Raw genomic sequence first — 20,658 nt, 5'->3', positions numbered from 1 at the left:
TCAAATGCAGTACTAAACCATGGTTTAGCGATGGACAAGCACAAGTCTGAGGCTCACATACTCTCCTGTCCTTTGAGCATGCAAGGAGGAAACTGAAAGTCTGTTTTAGAACTAACTCCAGTTCTAGTATTTCAAGTTCATGCAACTGTAGTTTGTTCTTAATACATTTAGTTAACAAATTGGAATATCAAATCCATAAATAACCCATCTAAGATATGGAAACTGTCCTCATGAAGATGGTTAAAAATAATCTTTAAAAATGATGTCTTAAATTTTGTTTAAATTTCAACTATAGGAAGTATGCAACTATTGTAAAACAAAATATACATTTTAAATGCTATAATTATTTAAAACCCTACATGTTAAACCCTTATGTTATTTTAAACTCCAACTTAATCTACATTAAAAGCAGCTAAGATTTTCAGAAAAAACAAGTCAAATTACACCACAAGATAAAATCAGAAATGCATCCATGAATATTTTTTTAATTATTTTTAAAAATTGGAGTCAGCATAAAAACCTGTTAATATTAATCTTGCTCAAATAAAACAGTATTGGCAAGATGGTGCAAAGTCAAAAGAAGAAGCCACACAAACCTCCCATGCAAGTTCACTCCACAACTGGGCCACACAAAAACCACAGACATCAATATACATCCATCCATAAACACCATGCCATTTAGGGCTTCATAGATAATAACCAGAACCTCAAATTGTGCTTCGAAATATTCTAAAGCAGACACCATATACTCACACATATGTATTCCCATAAGCAACCTAGCTGGAGTATTTAGGACCACCTGAGGCTTAGAGAGATTCTTCAAAAGCAGCCCTATGTAGAGAGTGCTGCAGAAATACAATTTCAATGTAGCTGAGCTGCGCGTCATCAAGACAAATGGGGAAGGGCCATAGTTCAGTGAAAGAGCATCTTCATTGCATGTAGAAGGTGCCAAGATCAATCCCTGGCATTTCCAGTTAAGGCTGGGAATGTCCCGTTTTAAACCATGGTGAACCTTTGCCAGTTGGTGTAAACAACACTGACCAGGACGGACCAATATTCCTATGATATGACTAGAAATGAGTCAAATGGAAAGCTACTTTAACGTGACCTTTTTCATGGGGATTTACAATTAAATGACACTGGTCATGAGACCTACTTAATAGCCTATAGATAATGTAGTTACAAAGTTTTAAGTACAATGTTTGTTACTAACAACTATCTTTAATCTGATAGTAACATTTACAAGCATGAAACCACTTCTTAGATTATCAAGGTTCCTAGAATTACTAGACTTTTATATGTCTTAAATTAAACAATGTACAGTTATCATATATACAAAATCCTTTTTTAAAAGCCATTTACTGAGTGTCTTCTTTGAGTCTAGTATAAGTCAAAAATTAATCCAAAGTGGAACTATATATCCTTGTAACAGAAGGACCTGCTAGGAGATCAGGGCAATGACTACCCACCCTGAGGTGGACTGAGGTTACCTAAGAGATAATGATTTGCCCAAGGCCACTCAGGGTTGAAAACATATCAAAGAGCAAAACTGTGCCCATTATACCACAATGGTTCCTGCTAAAGTTACGTAAGGGAAAAAATAAATTAGCTGTAATCTTGGAAACAGTTGTGGAATGGAGAACATGTTGTCTGATACAGACAGCAAGATCTCTAGTACTTGTGAGGAGGCAGTTCCCACCTGCTCCAGCTGTCCATGATGGAACTCACTTAACTTGTTCTAATATTTGTTAATTATCCCTACTGACTTATATAAAGGTAAAGGGTAAAAGGACCCCTGACCATTAGGTCCAGTCGTGACTGACTCTCGGGTTGCAGCGCTCATCTCGTTTTATTGGCCGAGGGAGCCAGCTTTCAGCTTCCAGGTCATGTGGCCAGCATGACTAAGCTGCTTCTGCCAAACCAGAGCAGCGCATGGAAACGCCGTTTACCTTCCCACCGGAGCGGTACCTATTTATCTACTTGCACTCTGACATGCTTTCGAATTGCTAGGCTGGCAGGAGCAGGGACCGAGCAACGGGAGCTCACCCCGTCACGGGGATTCGAACCACCGACCTTCTGATCAGCAAGTCCTAGGCTCTGTGGTTTAACCCACAGCACCACCCATGTCCCACTGACTTATATAGAACAAGGTAAATAGACTGCAATCCTATACCATACTGAACTCAATGAGACTCACTTCTGAGTAGACATGTATAGGATTGTACCATAAATTACCCCCATTATCAGGGGGAATTAACCTCCATCAGCATTTTGGTAAATCAAACAGGAGTATAAAAAACTACTATTGCTGTGATATGAATTCCAACTCAAATCCCATCCCTCAAAGAACATTTTCACATAGTTCTATAACTATGCTCTAAATAATTCTGTATAGTAAAAAATAAAATACAGACCATATGATGTGTTGGATCCAGACCTGTAGTTCTGCAAACACAAGGATTCTCCCATTTGCAAAAGCAAGGCAGATTGATCAGAGGTTTCTGCTCCACAAACTGGATGTTCTTACATACAGAAGGCAATTTTCCCCTAATCCCCCTCTCACTTGCAGACCACCTGCCATGCTGTTCCAAAGGGACTTCTAACTCACTAGAGGAGATTTTCAGGGGCACTGCATCTGGAGAAATCAGCAAAAAATGGTTCTCTCATTCCCATCTCATTTCCAGTCACTGAACTCCTCTCCATGGACACACCCCTATCTACTGCGAGTTGAGGTTAGATCCACGTTAACCATCAGATTCGATATATAATTCAAATCTGTTAACAATCAGATTTGGTATAATGCAGGACAAAGGATCTCTATAAACTAACAATTTCATCAGTATTTTTATCAGACATGTTACTGGCCCTCAGAGGGGTATGCATGCAGTTTTAGAGATGCTAAAACTTTTGTAAGATGTTTGAATAGTGCAACAGACTGTTCTTCATGTGGCCTCTTAGGAGTAAAAGGGCTGGGCTATGCAAATAGCAACTGGCTCATTTTCAAGTGGCACTAGCTGAATTATCTCAAACCAAATAGCTACACTGAAATCTTCAAAACAAATGATATACAGGTGGTACATGACACCAGTCAAGCTTGCGAAAATGTATCACTTGCCCGATAATAAATGTTGGAAATGTAAAGAGACTGAAGGTACATTCTTTCACCTTTGGTGGACATGCCCAAGGATCAAGGCTTTCTGGGAGAAGATCTATAACGAAATAGTAATGTAAAACAGAATTGCAGTGACAAATAATTGGGTAAGAGAAAAAGGATTAAAGAAAGTGAATTATAAGTAATTGAAATTAGGGGTTGCTGGAAAAGTTTAAAACAGGAATGCAGAAAAGGGAGGTATGGGGAAGTCGTTGAAATAAGGTTTAAGAAAAAGAGGTTATGAAATTATACGTGTTTACATGTTTGTTTGTTTATGTATTGTCAGTTGTATTGTGTCTTAATATATGTTGGAAAATTAATAAAAATTTATAATAAAAAAAAAGAAGGGGGAAAAAAGATCTATAACGAAATGAAAAAGGTATTTAAATATACCTTTCTGAAGAAACCAGAGGCCTTTCTCCTGGGCATGGTCGGCCAATTGGTACTAAAGAAGGACAGAACTTTCTTTATGTATGCTACAACAGCAGCAAGAATACTTATTGCAAAGCAAGATTTACCCACGCTGGAAGAATGGCAGATGAAGGTGATGGACTATATGGAACTGGCGGAAATGACTGGCAGAATCCGAGACCAGGGAGAAGAGTCGGTGGAGGAAGATTGGAAGAAATTCAAAGTTTATTTACAGAAGCATTGTAAGATTAATGAATGTTAGAATGATGTTGGAATGAATTCATGTGATTTTAGCAGAAATGTCACAAAGATTTAGGAAAAACAAACTGTTAATTGGTGAAAGGAGGGAAAGTAAACTTATATTAATATCAAGATAAATTTACAGGACAAAAATTTGAAAAGAGGGAAAGGATTTGCTGAAATGGATAATTGACTTAGAATACAAAAAAGGGAGGTGTGAGGAGGTCAGGGAGATAAGCTAATGAAAGAAAACAAATGGGAAGAGTTGCTGTGTTTTTTCTTGATTTTTCTTTTTGTTTAATGGATTTTAATTCTTTGTTTTTTCTTTTTGATCTTTCTTTTTTCTTTTTTGTATTTCATCCTTTTTTGTTTAAAAGGATGTTTTTCTTGATGTTTCTTTTTGTACTTTTAAAAACTTTAATAAATATCTTATAAAAAAAATGAAATCTTCAAAACAGTTGGGGGGTACACACATGTAGAAAATGCTTCCTGTCACAGGTATCAGACCTTCAAGTAGAATGAGTGTGTATGTTGTGAGCGCAGCTTAACAAAGTACCATCTGCTAGAATCAATAGTTCAGAGGGGCAAAACAAAGTATTGGAAAATCAGTTCACCCAAAAGCTGACACATTAATCAGCTATGCTATTCCTCCTCTAACCCTACTTCTGTCACCTACCTCAAACCTTCTACTATTTACCAAACTAACATTTTGGTCTGGTGGGTAGCTGGCCATTAAGTGAACATGTCAAGACACAACGAGGGAAATGCCATAGTCTAGCGGTAGAGCATCTGCTTTGTGTGCAGAAAATTCAAGCCTCAGAATATCTCCAGGTAGGGCAGGAGAAGACCCCTGTCTGAAGCACTGGAAAGCCACTTACAGTGACTTACAGTGTAAACCATGAGTTTACACCAAAACCAAAACTGGGTTTTAAAAGCAGATCAGATCCTTAATTTTGCCACACATACCCCCATGGTCCAACCTTGACAGGTGAGCAAGAACAACCACCAATTACATGATGTCATAATTATGGCTAGTGATTGACACCTGTCAAAGTTCAAAAGAGGCCATTATAATTAATCAGCTGATGAGCAATTAAAGCAACTTTCTTTGAAGACATGCTTTCAGTGCCAATCATCTGACTGGGACTGGGAATGCACCTTTAGAGAAGCTTGCTGTAACTTCTGATCAGTTAACTGGTGGATACAAAGAGCTCATTTGATGCTTCTGCAGAGGGCAGAATATGCTCATATAAACAGAACATTTCCCCCTCTGCAGAGAAAGTGGTTTGGATTCAAAGTGCTTCCTCCAACGCTCTTGGCAGTTACAGTTGATCTTAGCTGATTGACAGTTGTACAGGGCTCTCCCCAAACCACAACAATCACCTCGGCTTTCCCCATATGCCACCAAAATCTGCACTGCAGAGCACCCAATCCTTTGGAGTCTATATTGAGAGCACACAAAGGGAGCTGGTGGGCACAGGCTAGGAAGAGAAAGTTACATTGCACAAACTTAAGTTTATTACACAAGTTGAACTGCAGCTTTGGATACAGCCCATCATAGCTTGAATGGAATCATGGACAAATAAAAGTTATTTCAGTTATTTATATTCTACCTTTCAGGATACAAACCTTCTGACGCAACTTATAAGAATCATTAATCTACTTTTAAAATTTATCTTTCCCCAAACACGATATTTGGGTCATTAGGGGCAAATTAAGAGCAAATAATTCCATCTAGAAACAAAACCTAACATTATCATATTAACAAAAAAAGGCCCAGTAACTACATTGTACCTCAATCATAACAGCTAATAGGCGATTGGTAATTCTGTGTGACAGTTAATTGTATGCACAAACACAGTTGCAGGAGTCACGAATTTAATAAAGCGTGCATAATGTTTCAAAATAAAGTCAGTAAACTTATGCAACATTATATCCTGAAAACAGAAGTTTAACATTTAACAATTATTAAAGAGTGCTAGTTTTTAGAGGGATCTTTCATTGTTCCGCCACTACAAAAAAAGCAAATTTTAAGTTAATTCAAGTCGCTCATTCTCATTAGCTTCATAATCACAATTCATCACATAAAACTTCGCCATCACATGTCATGAATGCATATTCCATCATGATTCGGAGGGGGGGGTGTATTCAAAAAATCTGTATACTTATTCTAAGTAGGAAAATTTACAGCACTCTTCTGTGCAAGTTTACTTGGAAGAGATCACACTGTGTTCAATGAGATGTGCTCTTTAGCAAGTGCATTTAAGAGCAACCAAACTACTGGAAGTCAGTTCAGATACATGTCAATGAAAATGCCAGTACAAGATTCAAAGAAGCCAGCAATTAAGCAAACTGATAATCATTGTAGCCAGCAAACATGTTTCCTACTTACATTTAGAAGATCTACCTGCACGAGGAAGATACTGTACAAAACTGGGAAAAGACAGTGAAAACCTAGAAACAATAATCTACAGTTTCAATATTTAATCTGCCTTACTTATATCGTAATTTTATTAATTATCCAGAGTCCAATACAGTTTTAAAAATGTGGACTGTGTAGTATTTATATTTGAAAGGCTAAAGAGTATGTCAAAAGGAATAGATTATAAGATCATAACCAAAGTATTTCAACTCTCATTCCTTCCAAAGCCTTATTTCTAAATATACATACATTAGTAATTCCTCAATGTTTAATCATGTTTTCAAAATAATAGCCAAGATATTTCTTATATTAAAGAGCTCCCCCTACAGGCAACATGGCCCATATATGGAACCTTGCAGCATCAGCCTATGCCTGCATCACTTCTGTAGAAGCACTTTGTCATTCTTTGTAAGCCTGTTGCACTTCCAGAAAAATGTAAAAGCACTTGTTCAGAATTCAAGTCACACACATTCATTGAAAAGAGTAATCAACATTTTACTGAAGAAACTGCTAAAGTCGAGTAAACTGTTAAAAAAGAAATCTATTAAAAGCCTAATTTCCCACTCAAATTTACATTATACCAAAAAGCAGCATTAACAGAACAGTATTTTGCAAAATAAGTAAGGAGTGCTTGATGGGAAAAAATAAGGGCTTTTCAGTGAAATACAACATATATATAAATAAATAAATAAATAAATAGGAGCACAGCGTAACCTAAATTGGGCAAACGAGTTTGTAAGGTTCTACTTAAATTCGTAATTAATTGCTGAACATTTTAACATTGAAGTATTCCAGACGGTTTTATTTCACAGAATGTACATTTTGGGATCTTGATTTCTGACAAGACCAAAGACTTATGCACTAGCTAATGAACAAGCAAGCAATAAATGAGTTAATTTTGCTTTCAAACAAGCTTATTTAACAACATATCAAAGAGTAGGGATAATCCCAAAGTTTATCAACTTTATTACAAATAGCTCAACAACATGTACTACAGTTGGGAACTATGGTTCTGTTTTGCCCAGGGTTCACTGAACTAGTACCCAGAATGCCACCAAATATATCACAAAGAGGCATACATGAGTATGGAACTAGATTCACTCACAGTGAGATCTCCCCCACCCGGAACAGCCCCTAAACCTGTTCTAGGGGTTCCTCCAAAGCAGATTTAGGGAATGCAGGGGACACGCACGGGGTGGGGGCTGAGGTCTTACTGTGAGAGCAAACCTAGTTCCCCACGCACAGCAACTTAGTTGAATCCTACAAAGTAGAACTTATTTCTAAGGAGCACAGAAATTCAGCTGGAAAGGAGAGAAACTGTTCAGAGTCCTGGTATATATGAAAAAAAAATTGAATGAGAAAAAATTGTTAAAAGCTTTAGTTTTTCGTACTTCCCATAAAAACAGAACAAGATTTTCTACCACAATTTTCTACCTTGTAACTTAGAAGGTACGCTTCCCTATAGAAGCGGAAGAGAACCCTAGAGAGCCAGTTACACTGTACACCAGGGGTTGTCAACTGGTCCCTACCGCCCACTAGTGGGCATTTCAGGATTCTAGGTGGGCGGTTGGGGGTTCTACGGGACAAGCTGAATCCCCCTTCCATCAAGCACTGGTGGGCGCTAAAGAAATTTTACCATCAAGAAAGATGCATTAGTGGGTGGTAGGTACAAAAAGGTTGACTACCCCTGGTGTACACCAACCATACTGAGGCTAGATGGAGCAATGGTCTAAGTATAAGGCTGCTTCCTATATTCCCTATGTAGAATTGTTCGTGAATGACAGTAGCTAAGGTTATTTGTCAGACCCAACCTCTAGTGGAGTTACAAGTTAAATTATTATTAGGCTCCACCACTCATAAATATATCTCTTCTTGCACCAGATGCCCATGATTGCTGCTTCCCTTCTGTTTCCACAAGGCAACAAAAACATTAGAAGCTTCCTATCCAGCTTCAAGATCATTACAGACTTCACTGTACAAGAGTGGCAGGGAAAAGCAACCCCCAAATCGGCTGCATTTTCTCATTATGAACTGTGCATTTCTCTTATTCTCTACCCAAAGGGTGATGCTGAAAGTATTCAGTTGTGTGTCATAATACCTCAGAATCACTTCATCAGATTACTGCAGAGCTGTAGCAATAAATACGAAGCTTTAAAGTCACATCATATGTATTACCATCATATCACTTCAGTAGTGTGCTATGTAATACATATCCACTGTGATTTCTTATCAATGAACATATAGATAAATTAGGAATTCTGCAGGATATACAGACAGACATTTCCTCCTCTTAATTACTAGTACTTATCACTATATGATAAGGATTTGCAGTCTTGGGAACTCAAATGAAAGAGTGGACTAACCAAAAACAGAAAGAAAGTTAGGAAGAAAGAGGAACAGGACCAAGCTGTTAGAAAACCAACATGCATGTAAAAAATTAATAATGGTAGAGTCTCCAATGAAATGAGAGGCCAAATGAAATTTCAAGCAACCCAAATGCAACAATGTCACAAAAACCAGACTAGAGGAGATCGTAACTGAAAACGATCCCTTCTAAAAGTGAAGATGACAAAGAATACATTCATGCTACATTACTTAAGATCAGAAAAGGAAGCAGATGAATGTCTTGGATTTCATTTGTTGGTTAAAAGAAAGAAAATAAAGAGACAGTATTGATGCACAGTTGAAGAATAGTGTGGATAACCCGGAGGAAAAGAGGACTGCACATTGAATAGTTGTGTAGAAGAGTAAAGTTCAGCCAGTGTAGCTCATATGCAAACTATGCCGGTTGAAATACACAACTATTCAAGGTACAAGAGGGCTTATCTACTCTTCCACCTGGGCAGCCTAGCACAATTGCTAGAAACTACTAGAACAAGCAAAAAATTAAGTACCAGTAATTCAAAGGGAAAATAGACGTTATTACAAAGCTGAAATTCCTAACCAGACTTGCATCATCTCTGGTTTGAGAAAACAGCACATTAAGTACACTGGAATGTCACTAGTGTAAAATAATATTATGAAAGTCTAATATTTATATTTCATAGAATTATTAAGTCTTTAGGCCATCATTATAGAATCATAGAATTGTAAATTGGAAGTGATGCAGAGGGTCATCTAGTCCAACCCCCTGCAATGCAGGAATCCTGCCCACAGCCATCCCTGGGTGGTAGTTCTCAAATTTCAGCAGCGCCCTGTGCAACACCAAAATTCCCCCCTTCCTTTCTACGTAATAGTTGTGGAGCCCCCTGCAACACCCCCGAGGCTCTGTGCCTAGTGCAATGGAATCAGCCACACTCCCCTAATCTGCCTCTGGTGGATGGACTCACACCACCAACCAACCTTCAAGTTTGAAGAACTTCAAATAACCTTTTATTGGTAGAAAAACACATGCTATGTTCTTTGTTACCTTAACCAATTCTATTCTATTAGAGTTTGCTACCCCGCCATCTCTCATCAATCTCTCTCTTTAAACAACTATGTAGGTTTTACTCATTTTTGTCAATCGCAGGCATGAAAACTATGCCCGCCTTGAAATATCATATGAAAAAGGCACAAACTATCAATACCAACCTTGTATGACTCATGCCAACATTATCTACAGAAGTTATCACTTGATACAGCAAGCTTTTATAGCATAATCCTACAAATGTCTATTCAGCAGTAATTTCAATGTGGCTTACTCCAAGGTTAAAAGGTATAGGAATGCAACCATCATTGTTCTACCAGTGTATGATGGTCATAAAAGATATTACAGTGGACGCTCGGGTTGCGAATGTGATCCGTGCGGGAAGCACGTTCGCAACCCGCAGCGTTCACAACCCACAGCGGCACGTCTGTGCACGCGCAGGTTGCAATTCGACGCTTCTGCACATGCGCCAAAACCCAGAAGTAACCCGTTCCAGTACTTCCAGGTTTGGCGTGGTGCACAACCCAAAATCATGCAACCCGAAGCGTCTGTAACCCGAGGTATGACTGTACTTTAGATACGACAGGACTTCAAAGTATATTTCAATATTAAGTATAGACAATGCGGTTGGTGCTGTGGTCTAAACCAATGAGCCATTTGGGCTTGCCAATTGGAAGGTCAGCAGTTCAAATCTGCATGACAGGGTGAGCTCCCGTTGCTCTCTTCCAGCTTCTGCCAACCTAGCAGTTTGAAAGCACACCAGTGCAAGTAGATAAATACTGCTGTGGCAGGAAGGTAAATAGTGTTTCTGTGCACTCCGGCTTCCGTCATGGTGTTCCACTGTACCAGAAGCGGTTTAGTCATGCTGGCCATATGACCTGGAAAGCTGACTGTGGACAAAGGCCGGGTCCCTCAGTCTCAAGCGAGATGAGCACCACACTCCATAGTTGCCTTTGACTGGACTTAAGCATCCAGGGGTTCTTTACCTTTACCATAGATAACTGGATATCAAACATATATGTATCAAATGATACTGTATTGCACTATGTGTGATAAAGCTTACTAGCTTATTAAGGTTTATCATTACTGTTGAATTTATTCAGGGTTTTGCAAAATACGGTACTGAGACATATTCTCATCATTATGCAGGTTTAAATCAAAGTGCATATGAAATAAACAAGATGGAAACTTTTCTGCTTTTAAATAATGTTTTGCTGAGGACATGCCCAGTCTGAAGCACTTGATTCAAATTAGAGGCCATTAACACAAGCATCCATGTAACAGCAAGCCATGAGTAATGTAGAGAAAATATTAAATCTTTTGGCCTTTACTGCCTTTCTTGCACCTCAAATTACAATTTCATGCTGTTATTGTTCCCAGTAGCTTCTATATTACTTGACAGAAGTATGCTCTTATTAAATTCTGATTTCATTTTTAAATATGGGGCTATAATCAACAAAGTCACTGCACAAAGGTAATAAATTTTGTTCATGCAACTGAACTTTCCCATGTGCCCCACCACCACCTGTAAGCCCACCCTGGGAGCTCCCCCATCTCACTAGAGCATATTTGTGGGTCGGTGTACAGAAGCATGTGGGTAAAGGAGAGAGAGAGAAAGTTACTGGATTCAATCCTAGATTATTTTTAATGAGACAATATTGAAACACCACTTTTTATAAACAAAATTTATTATTCACCCCATCCAGAAACAAGTATTTTCTCATTAACTATTAATAAAATACTGTGGTGTGGTGGTTAAAGTTTAGCTTAAATGAGGAGAACCATGTAAGACACCTTGAGCTCCCTGCAGGAAAGGTGGGGTATAAATGCAAAAAATAAAAATGTCAATCTCAGAATCAATTTCCCATGCACCTAAGCACTCTGGGTAGAATTTTGGGCACATAATTATAGCAGACATAACTGCTGTAGGTTTATGGTTTTATGCTGGTGGTTCATGTAGGAAACATTTCAAGTGTGGATTCATTCACTCATACATCTTTAAATATGCATCTGGGAACATGCTTGATGTAACTACATGACAAAGTCAGACCAAATGCAGGGGTTCCAGAGAATCTACCACAGTTGATGTCAGCAGCCTTTTTTTTCTTCATCTATTTTTAGGTCTAGAACTGATGAAATAAAAGCTGGGTGAAGTGGCTGAAGCTGCTGCCACCACCATCTTCTACACTACCCCCAAATGCCCTACCTTACTGATCTTCAACTGGTGGGTCGGGACCCACTACCAGGTCATAGCTTCTCTAAGGTGAGTCACAGCAGAAGCAGCAGCAGGAGCAGCACTATACAAATATACGGTTAAATAAATTAAGAAATGGGTTCCCACATGCGTGTTTGGATTTAATTATTGTTAGCTTTATTAAACGTATTACCCATCCTTCGGCAGCAGGTCCCAGGCTGGGTTAGAACAATTTAAATTTAAATTTAAAATGTGTCCCATCTAAAAAACTTGAATACAACCACCCTATCCCTAAAGTACACTACATCAGGGTTCAGATGCATTTTGTGGAAATGGAGATGGTGGCAACTGCTTCAGCCAAGTTGCCCAGCGCATCTCTACTCAAAGGTGGACTAAGGGCCTATCAAGGCAGCTAGAGCTACATTGCACCCGTTCCCACTACTGACCACCCATCCATCTCTCTGAACCAAGCTTGCTACAGGTATCCAAACTTTACACATTTGCTGCTTCAAACACCCTGCAGTCTATTTTAACTGGGTATGAAGGATAAACTGAAAACTCCAAATATGCTTTCCTTGGTGGTAGAGAAAAGCACAAACAGGTGGAATATTTACACCCGAGATATCAGATGGACATATTTTGCCCACAGAAGGAATTAAAGTACTTTTAAGCTTCCCAACCTAAGGTAACAACAATTTGTCTGCCAAAGAAATAATTCTGCATCAGGATAAAGTTTAAGCACTGTGCTAGCCAGCCTGCTGAGTCTTACTATCCTTTCATTCAACCTGTCAATGCACTCTAGAACATACCCAATAGTTCTTTGCAGATAAAAAGGTAAGTAAAGGTGGAAAAACTAATATACCCTTATTGGTCTCATTAGGAAACTCCAGATATGCCCTTGTGAAGTTTGAGGTTCCATGAGAGCTTAACTAAGTTATCTTTGGATTTGTGCATTGGGAAGTTTTCCAGAAGGTCAGATTGACAAGTGACTCAGGGGCTGGGACACCTTCAACTTGTAGCACATTTCTTCCACTGAATCACACAGGGCTATTTTGTTCTAGTGAACCTTTCTGTGCTGCACCTGCTCTCTGTTTATGATACCTGATCTGAATCACACAGCTTTATCAACACAGCCTGATAAGCAGCACATGGGGGCTTGACGAAATGGAAGCTTTGATCCTTTGAATCCTAGCATTTTACTTCCAGGAGGGAAGTAGCCTCTGTCCTATTTCTGGGGTTGGAGATCCCCGAGAACACATTCAAACGATGCTTAGGATTAGGAACTCCACATTCCAGAGGCTGGTGGCTAATTTATTCACGTTACTGACGTCTCCAAATTGCTTTCTGTACCCATTGAGTGTGCAGACACACCGTTACCCGAGTCCACTGTAACCAAATAGCCAATCGCCCTTTTTTAAAGAGATGCACCGCCACCCGTACATGCAGTTACGCTTTGACCAAGTTATCACGATTTCATTGCGGGAGGTGTGTGTGAAGAATCATCACTCCCGCTTCCTCAACAGTCTAACCCTCAAGGACGATCGCATCACCCCCTCCAAAAAAGGGGGGCATAACCCCCAACTCCTGCTCTTCTGATCCCGAACCATTTCCTGCCCTCGCCAAGGCCGGTCACGTTCAGACCCACAAGACAACCTACCTGCAGATTTACCCTCCCAAACCCATCGCCTTTTTCCAGCATCGAGGTCTTCCCCCCCCCCATCCCACCCCCTCCAATCCAAACGAGACCTCCTCCTTCGCCTGCAGTCCTCCCCCACCCCCAGCAACAAATGCAGTTCCCATCCCCCCCCAAATAAAAATAAAAACCTTCCCGTCTCCCCCCCCTTCACCACCGCCAGCCACTGCCCTGACGCGCATGCGCGATGGCGGCTCCCTCACCGTTGCCGGGTGACTCTCCCCTCGGCCCTCAGTTTCAGCAGCAGCAGGTTCCTCCGACTCTTTCCGTTCGAGGGCCCGGCTTGGCTGGGCCTGGCTCGGCTCCACAGAGCTGGCTCTTCGGCGGCGGCGGCAGCCGAGGGTGACGAGCGTGAAGCTGCCGTCCCGGTCCCGGCCCCGCCCCTCGAGGCCACACAAATACAGAAGATCTGGCGCGCGGCAGAGGCAGCCTCAGTCTCCGTAGCTGAAGCTTCTCCACTGACGGACTCTTCAACTGTAATGAGCAGAAAGCGGCAGACCAGGAAAGGAAGTGACGCGCGCCTGATTGACAGGGAGCGGCGCGCGGGCATCGCCCCTCCGCTTATTTCCTACCACTGCTCCCCCCCCCACAACCCATCGGCAGGAAGTGACGTAATATAACGAGGGAGGCGCTCATAAAGGAGCTCGCAGGGAGAGGCAGAAGGAGGTAGATGGAAGCCGCGGAGAGGGAGGGAGGGAGGTGAGAGAGGGGCGTATAAGCCCTGTGGGTTGGCTTTCCCCCACCCGACCCCCTGTCAAATGTTTCCTTTCGGCCTGGCAGGCGGAAATCCAACCTCTGTAGCTTTCCGCGAGGGGGAAAGTGTCACCTGTTGAATTAACAGAAGTCCTACTGGATCGTGCCCTTATTCTCTGCAGTAATTAAATGCAGAAGCCTGCACTTCCCTGGTTAGATATTCACAGCTGTCAGCAGGGATTAATTCCACACATCGGGCTCCCCCCCCCCAAAAAAGAAGGGAAATAGGGGATATCATAAAATCCAACTTCTGACCACTGTGATTGCAAGTATGAACTAAATCCATGTATTTAAAGCCGTTTGTACTCTACTATTTTCAGGTAAATGGCTCCCAGCGTGGCTTACACATCAGTTCAAAAAGCAAGATGGCCCCTGTCTTCAGCTCTGCCGTCTGAAAGACATGGCACAAGAGGGGAAAGGGATGGGGAGGGAAGAGGAAAACAAGCGCACACCCATTTTTAAAGTTACAAAACTTGTAAAAGGAACCTGCTGGGATGGAAACAGTTCATGAAGAAAAGGTCTCTCAGCTGTCAGAGACAATGGAGTGGCCTGGCTGCCCTTGTTTCACTCTACTGCAGCCTGTGGAGTGGTTGCTATTCACTGACAATTGGAGGAAAGCAAAAGGGAGACCCAAGAGCTGTCAGGTGATGAATTACACTCTACAGTAACTAACATCTACCAAGTGGCTACCCCTGTGAGGGTAGTGCTGTCACATTTTCCAGAAGTATCAGGCTGTGGGTAGTCCTCGGATTTTTAGGTGGAAATGAGCAAAACCCATAGATCTGCTGAGTTAAACTGGAAGGGCATATTTATTCCTGAGCCTCCATGGGATCTTTCTATCTGGCAAGAAGTCACAGATTTGCTTGTGAAGTAGTCCAGGTGGACAGGAGTCTCATGCTGGCTAAGGTACAATCATTGTCTTTAGCACACTCCTTTACCTTCTCTCAGCTGGAAAAGATTTTGGGTCTCCCAGGAATTACAAGGAGAGCAAAAAGATGCACATTTTTGTCAGGAGACCAGCACTCTCTCCTTCTCATGTTCACACAGGAATCATACCTTAGCAAACCACACTGCAGATTGGATCTATGCTTTCTTACCCATAATAACATATGAGTAATAAAGCATAGATCCCATCTGCACCTCCTTTAGCCCAGGTCCCCATACATCTCTAAAAAAAAGGTGGCTGTTTTGCCTTTAAAACAGCCGTTATAAGGAGAAAAGTTTGGGGGGATGCTACGTTAAATTCTTCAGAGGAGCAAACCCTTATCTGATAAAATTATTAAAACCAAGAATTCTAACCCTAATGTATTTTACCACACCATGGTTTTTGTTTTTTAATCTGTGAGTTTTCCTTGCAACAGTAAGTTGGTCGTATCACCCTGAGTCTGTAATCTTAGCTGAAGACTTTCTAACTCTTGAAAGCTTAGCATTGTCCTTATTTTTCAAATGTTGATCCAGTAATCCTAGAGGGGAAACAGAGAGCAGTGACTAAGGTTTTCTGGAAACTAGTGAATCAAAATTTGATTGATTTGGTATCCATTCATTACGTTACGAATTTATTTAATGAAACAGTTTTTAGAAATTGGTGTGTGTGAATGTGTGTGTAAGCAAAATTATAGTACCCGAAAATTTTCCACCCCACATCACTGATGGAAAACAGTAGTTGATCTGAGAAAGAAAGGAGGAGGAAGAAAATGGCAGGTTAATTTACACCACTATCCTAAAAACACTTAAAAGTAAATACCATTGACATCCATGGAGTTTACTTTCAAGTAGCAGTTTTGGCACGTTGGAAGTTAATGTTTCATTAATTTTATTGCTCCTAAACTGAATGTCTGCACTGAACCATATGTTGTGATTTCAGATTCTTGTGTGTGTTTATAGGAAGGGCTATCTTGTTGCTATAGGCAACTGTTAAGAGCATTTCAATGATCAAACACTTCTAGGAAGCCAACACAACTTCATTATGAATCTGCTTGCTGCATTTATATACAGGTCCCTTCTGCCAAGGCACTCAATACTGTTTACAATTTAACATACCAAGAAAAAAAGAAAGATACAAAACATAAAACTACAGGATTGTCTCATGTCATCGGTGGCTTCTTTTATGAGAGCCTGAGCTCCTGTCTTGCTTCCACTCAGGTCATACAAGTCTTGTAACATTATAACTGTTGAGAGGCTCACTGATAATGTCAGAGTTCTGGGTTATTCAGGTCTATAAGGGCCACAAACATCTGCAATTGTGACACGAAAGCTGGCAGCATTAACCCCGCCATATGGGAATCCCTTGCATATGTCTGCAATGCCTGGAGACAGGCAGGTTGTTCATCCATAGCAGTGATCAGAGGAGGAATGACCGGTGGGAGGAGTGCAGAGAAAAGAAACGGCATGATGCACCTGTAGGAGCAAAACCAGACACTTTCATCAGCCACATCTGCATTAAAACATGTTTCTCCTACCTTAGTCTCTACAGCTGCAGCAGGTGCTATAACTCTACAATGGTTTGACTTTACTCCTGAAGGCTTACTCTTCCATTGTCTCCTGAGGCAGATGGGATGCCAACAAACAACAAAGGGCTACACGTGACATGCAGCACACATGTCCCTGTAAGGTAAACTCAGTTCATTTGCTGCAGCCACATAGTACACATGTTAACGTGCAAAGTGGTCCAACTTTGTCATCTGTATAAGGTATAGGAGACTTCTCTTACATGGCATAGTTTGGTAAAGGAAGTCTAACTGTAGAAGAAGAATGCTGGAGATAGTTCATCTGGTAGAGCATGAGACACTTAATCGTAGGGTCATGGGTTCAAGCCCCACATTGGGCAAAAGATTCCTGCATTGCAGGGGGTTGGACAAGATGACCCTCAGGGTCCCTTCCAACTCTACAGTTCTCTGATTCTATGAATGTATTGTTGGTTGTGGTTTTTCTTGCTGTGGGAGCTTTCTCTGTTGAAGAGCTGGGTAAACATTAGAAAGAGCCAAGTAGCGAAGGCACATAACCTGCAACCTTGATATGCAAGGTCTGTACATTGCTGTTAAAGACCTATTTCTCACTAGGTGTTTGAAACAGGTTCCCTAGTGCCCTTGTACTTTGAATGTAGCACATCCTAGTTTTCTTTTGTTTTAAATTTCTGATTGCTTCTATTCCTTTAAATCGCAAACGGGTTTCTCAGCCATTGGGGTTACTAAAGTAAGAAAAATACGGTGGTGCTGACCACATCCTTCCTTTGTTTACTGTAGGGGAAAAAAGAAAACCCTGGCACACCTCAGTTCTACCAAACTGGATGGGCTGAGGGTGGAGTGGACTTTGATTTGACTTAAGGATGACTGCCAGAGACAAGCAGCCATCTGCACTACAGCTTCCGCCTCAAGACAAAGGGTCTACAGTTTTAACTCAAGCAAATCCAGATTGGTAGTGGCAAGAACAGGAACTGGAGGACAAAGGTCAGCAACGTGGAGCAACATGACCCACACGCTGCCCCTTCTACACGCCCACGATTCATTGTCTTCTTGTCTGGGAACCTGTTTCTGTTCTCAAGATGAGATATTTTTGCTGGCAACAAAAGAGAACAAAAGACACAAGAAGGAATAAGATCCTTTCTTGGAAGATGTTCTTCTTGTTCTGTTTTCCTTGTCTCCATGCTGAAATCTTGCAAAGCAAGCTAACAATAAATGCAGGCATGACAGGAATTCATTTTGTATCCAGGAGGTACAGAGACCTTTTTGTTTTCTATGTGAGTTAATATAGACTCTTGATGGACTAGTCCCAATTTTATTGTTTTTTGAAGTTATACATTTCCTCTAAGGGTTTCAGTCCTCAGGAATACACCCCCCCACACAATAGTTGTGAATATAAAATGCTTTCCCCTCCTATCAAGTGGGATTGTTATTCCAAGGCAGCACTAATGTGATTATAAAATCACTTGTTTCAGCTTATTGGCTCAGGTGCTTTGATCTACCAGAGTGTCTGTTCGGCTAAAAACCCCATTAGAAGGCTTCTACCTGATCTATGTAGTTCCATATGTCTTTTCCTGCTTTTGCATCCATTATCTATCATATTGCCGATCTTCTCACTATTTTGATTTAAAATATTTTTAAACATCACAATAACAAAGAAACCTAAAAAGGAGAGCTGTACACAATATTGTGTAGGACTACTGACTGGTATACTGATTAGGAAAATGGCTGTAGTGTTTTTTCCCCCTTTGTTCTTTTTTCTTTTTGCTACTGAAAATAAAGTAGCAAAGTCCGCTATGAAGGTGAAGAGGCACTTGGCTGAGTGCTGAAATACTGTATGCCCTATTTCTGAGACCTCTCCTTAGCTGCCTGTTGACCAGTTTCTTCATTTGATGCCCTTCAAAACCTTCCCCTTGTATTTGTAAACAGTTTTCCTCTTTGTTTCAGTGAAAGCATTTCCTCATGATTATCAGCACAATCACAGGATTGATATTGATTGTATAAAGCCTAACCATGTGATCATAAAAGCTGGTGCTCAAGGACATACTTCATTTTAACTCAGCAGCGGCTTTGGGTATCTCTAGATAAGGAGCCTTTTGCCTAGATCCCCAATGTGTTGGCTGCAGGTACTAGATGCCAGCTGACAATGTAAACTAGATTCATATCTCAGTGTAACTAGCAGAAAAATTGGTTGGCATCTGTCTGTCTTGGGAGACAATAGAGGAGGAGCAGAAAAATTACGTACCACTTCATTAAACTTTACTTTGTTTCTTAGGAACTATAGAGTCAATGCTAGAGTGTCAGATCTGACTGCAGGTCTTGTGGCCAAAAAGAGAGGTTTTCCTGCTCCCTAATCTTGTATCCAAAGTCAGCTCGTTTAAAGTGTTTTTGTAAACTTGCATAAGCATTAGTTGTCAACTGCCACTGCAGCAAATGAGCCTTAACACTCAATAATACTTTTCTTACCGTCTGCTAAGCATTGGGGTTGGGGGCACTTCAGTTCCTCCTATTAAAGCAAAATATCCATTTACCAGTAGCATCAAAGTGTGCAGCATCAAACCCACAGACACATTAATATATCAAGTATTTGTAAAATGCTATATCAAGCCTATTGATTTATTACATAAAGTATTTTTAAGCATTTACATGACTTGAGTTACCCAGGCTACTACAGTGTGACTCTGGCCAAACCATGTGCCTTCTATGCAGACCTCAGAAGAAGAGGAGGATGTGAAACTGCCTGTTCCCATTTGTTAAAACTTAATTTGAGCACATGAACCAAACAGCTTCAAAGATAGCAGGAGCTTGTGAGAAGCCAATCATGGAAATACAGTATATGCTAGTGAGAAGTTTCCAGTTTCTCATGCAAATGAAAAGTAATGTGGCTCTAAGAGTGGAAATCAACATAGTGTTCATAGGCCTGCACACAGGGTACAATTTTGCTCACAGAAACACTATCAAAGCTTCTGGAAATTTTAGCTCTCTGTGAGTGTTTAGGCTGTGTTAGGAAAAGGAAAAATGTTGATTGCATCCAAACAAATCTCAGTTCTAATTGCTGCTCCTTAAGATGAAATATATCTACTTAGTTCAAATACTACCTACGTTAACTTGTATAACTTTGCAACACGCTTTTGTATTTCCCTAATGTGTCAACAGAAAACCTACAGTTTCCATCATCACAGTGTTTTAGCCTAATAGAACCAAGGAAACAAACTTTATTGGTAACTCTTCATGTCATACAGAGGAAAAATCCATGTATCTCCCTCCTGTTCATTATATGTAAGTGATTATTAATGGTTTAGTAATTCATTTGTGTATGGATTTTAAGTGGATTACAAATCCCAGTGACGACTTTGCCTCCATATCTACTGAAATGACACTGTCACAGGACCAAACAACATTGGAAGCTCATTCATCTGTACATTTTCTAATGGGATATCTGACTGCCTTCTGCATTTTATTAAGGACAAACCAGACTGTCTACGCAAGGAAATTAATGAACACAGATCAGACAGAAATGATGGGAATATCCAGAACCAATGAGATACCATTTCAATCTTCCTAGCCATTCTTTAGCGAATTTAAAAGTTTTGTATGCCAACAAAGCAGTTTCACCAAAGTGTCAGGGTCAGTACATGCACACCCCGCAAAAAAGAAATTTTTGAAAGAATTCAACATGTGTTATTCAAAAACAAAACAAAACACTGAGGCATCAATATAGTAATCATGGGAAAAATCAGAACTTTGTCAGACTTCCCTATACTACACTACACATTTCCCACCATTTTTCTGTCCTCTCTTTATTCCCACCTAAGCAAGGGAGCATCCTGCTAACACAGATTGAAATAATGTGAGGAAATCATCCTGTCGTGTGTCCCACATGACATACATGCAAGTACATTTTGATTTTATGGTTTAGAATTGCT

At 40.5% G+C, this 20,658-nt stretch overlaps 1 protein-coding gene across 14 annotated transcripts in view; it reads right to left on the bottom strand.

Moving 5' to 3' along the window:
- FAM13B (family with sequence similarity 13 member B) overlaps positions 1-14,116 on the bottom strand; it is a 56,328-nt gene extending 42,212 nt beyond the window's left edge. For 4 of the 14 annotated variants that reach the window (XM_083593017.1, XM_083593010.1, XM_083593021.1 and 1 more), the window contains exon 1: positions 13,724-14,116. The gene's annotated coding sequence lies outside the window, so the exon portion shown is untranslated. Of the gene's footprint in view, positions 1-753; positions 822-11,839; positions 11,931-13,723 lie in introns of those variants that run through there. The other 10 variants (XM_083593011.1, XM_083593020.1, XM_083593008.1 and 7 more) reach the window with 7 other exon arrangements.
- Between the last annotated feature and the right edge of the window lie 6,542 nt (positions 14,117-20,658).

This window comes from Podarcis filfolensis, assembly GCF_964270895.1.
Source record: "Podarcis filfolensis genome assembly, chromosome: 2".
NCBI lineage: Eukaryota > Metazoa > Chordata > Lepidosauria > Squamata > Lacertidae > Podarcis > Podarcis filfolensis.
This window is presented reverse-complemented; position numbering and strand designations above follow the sequence as displayed.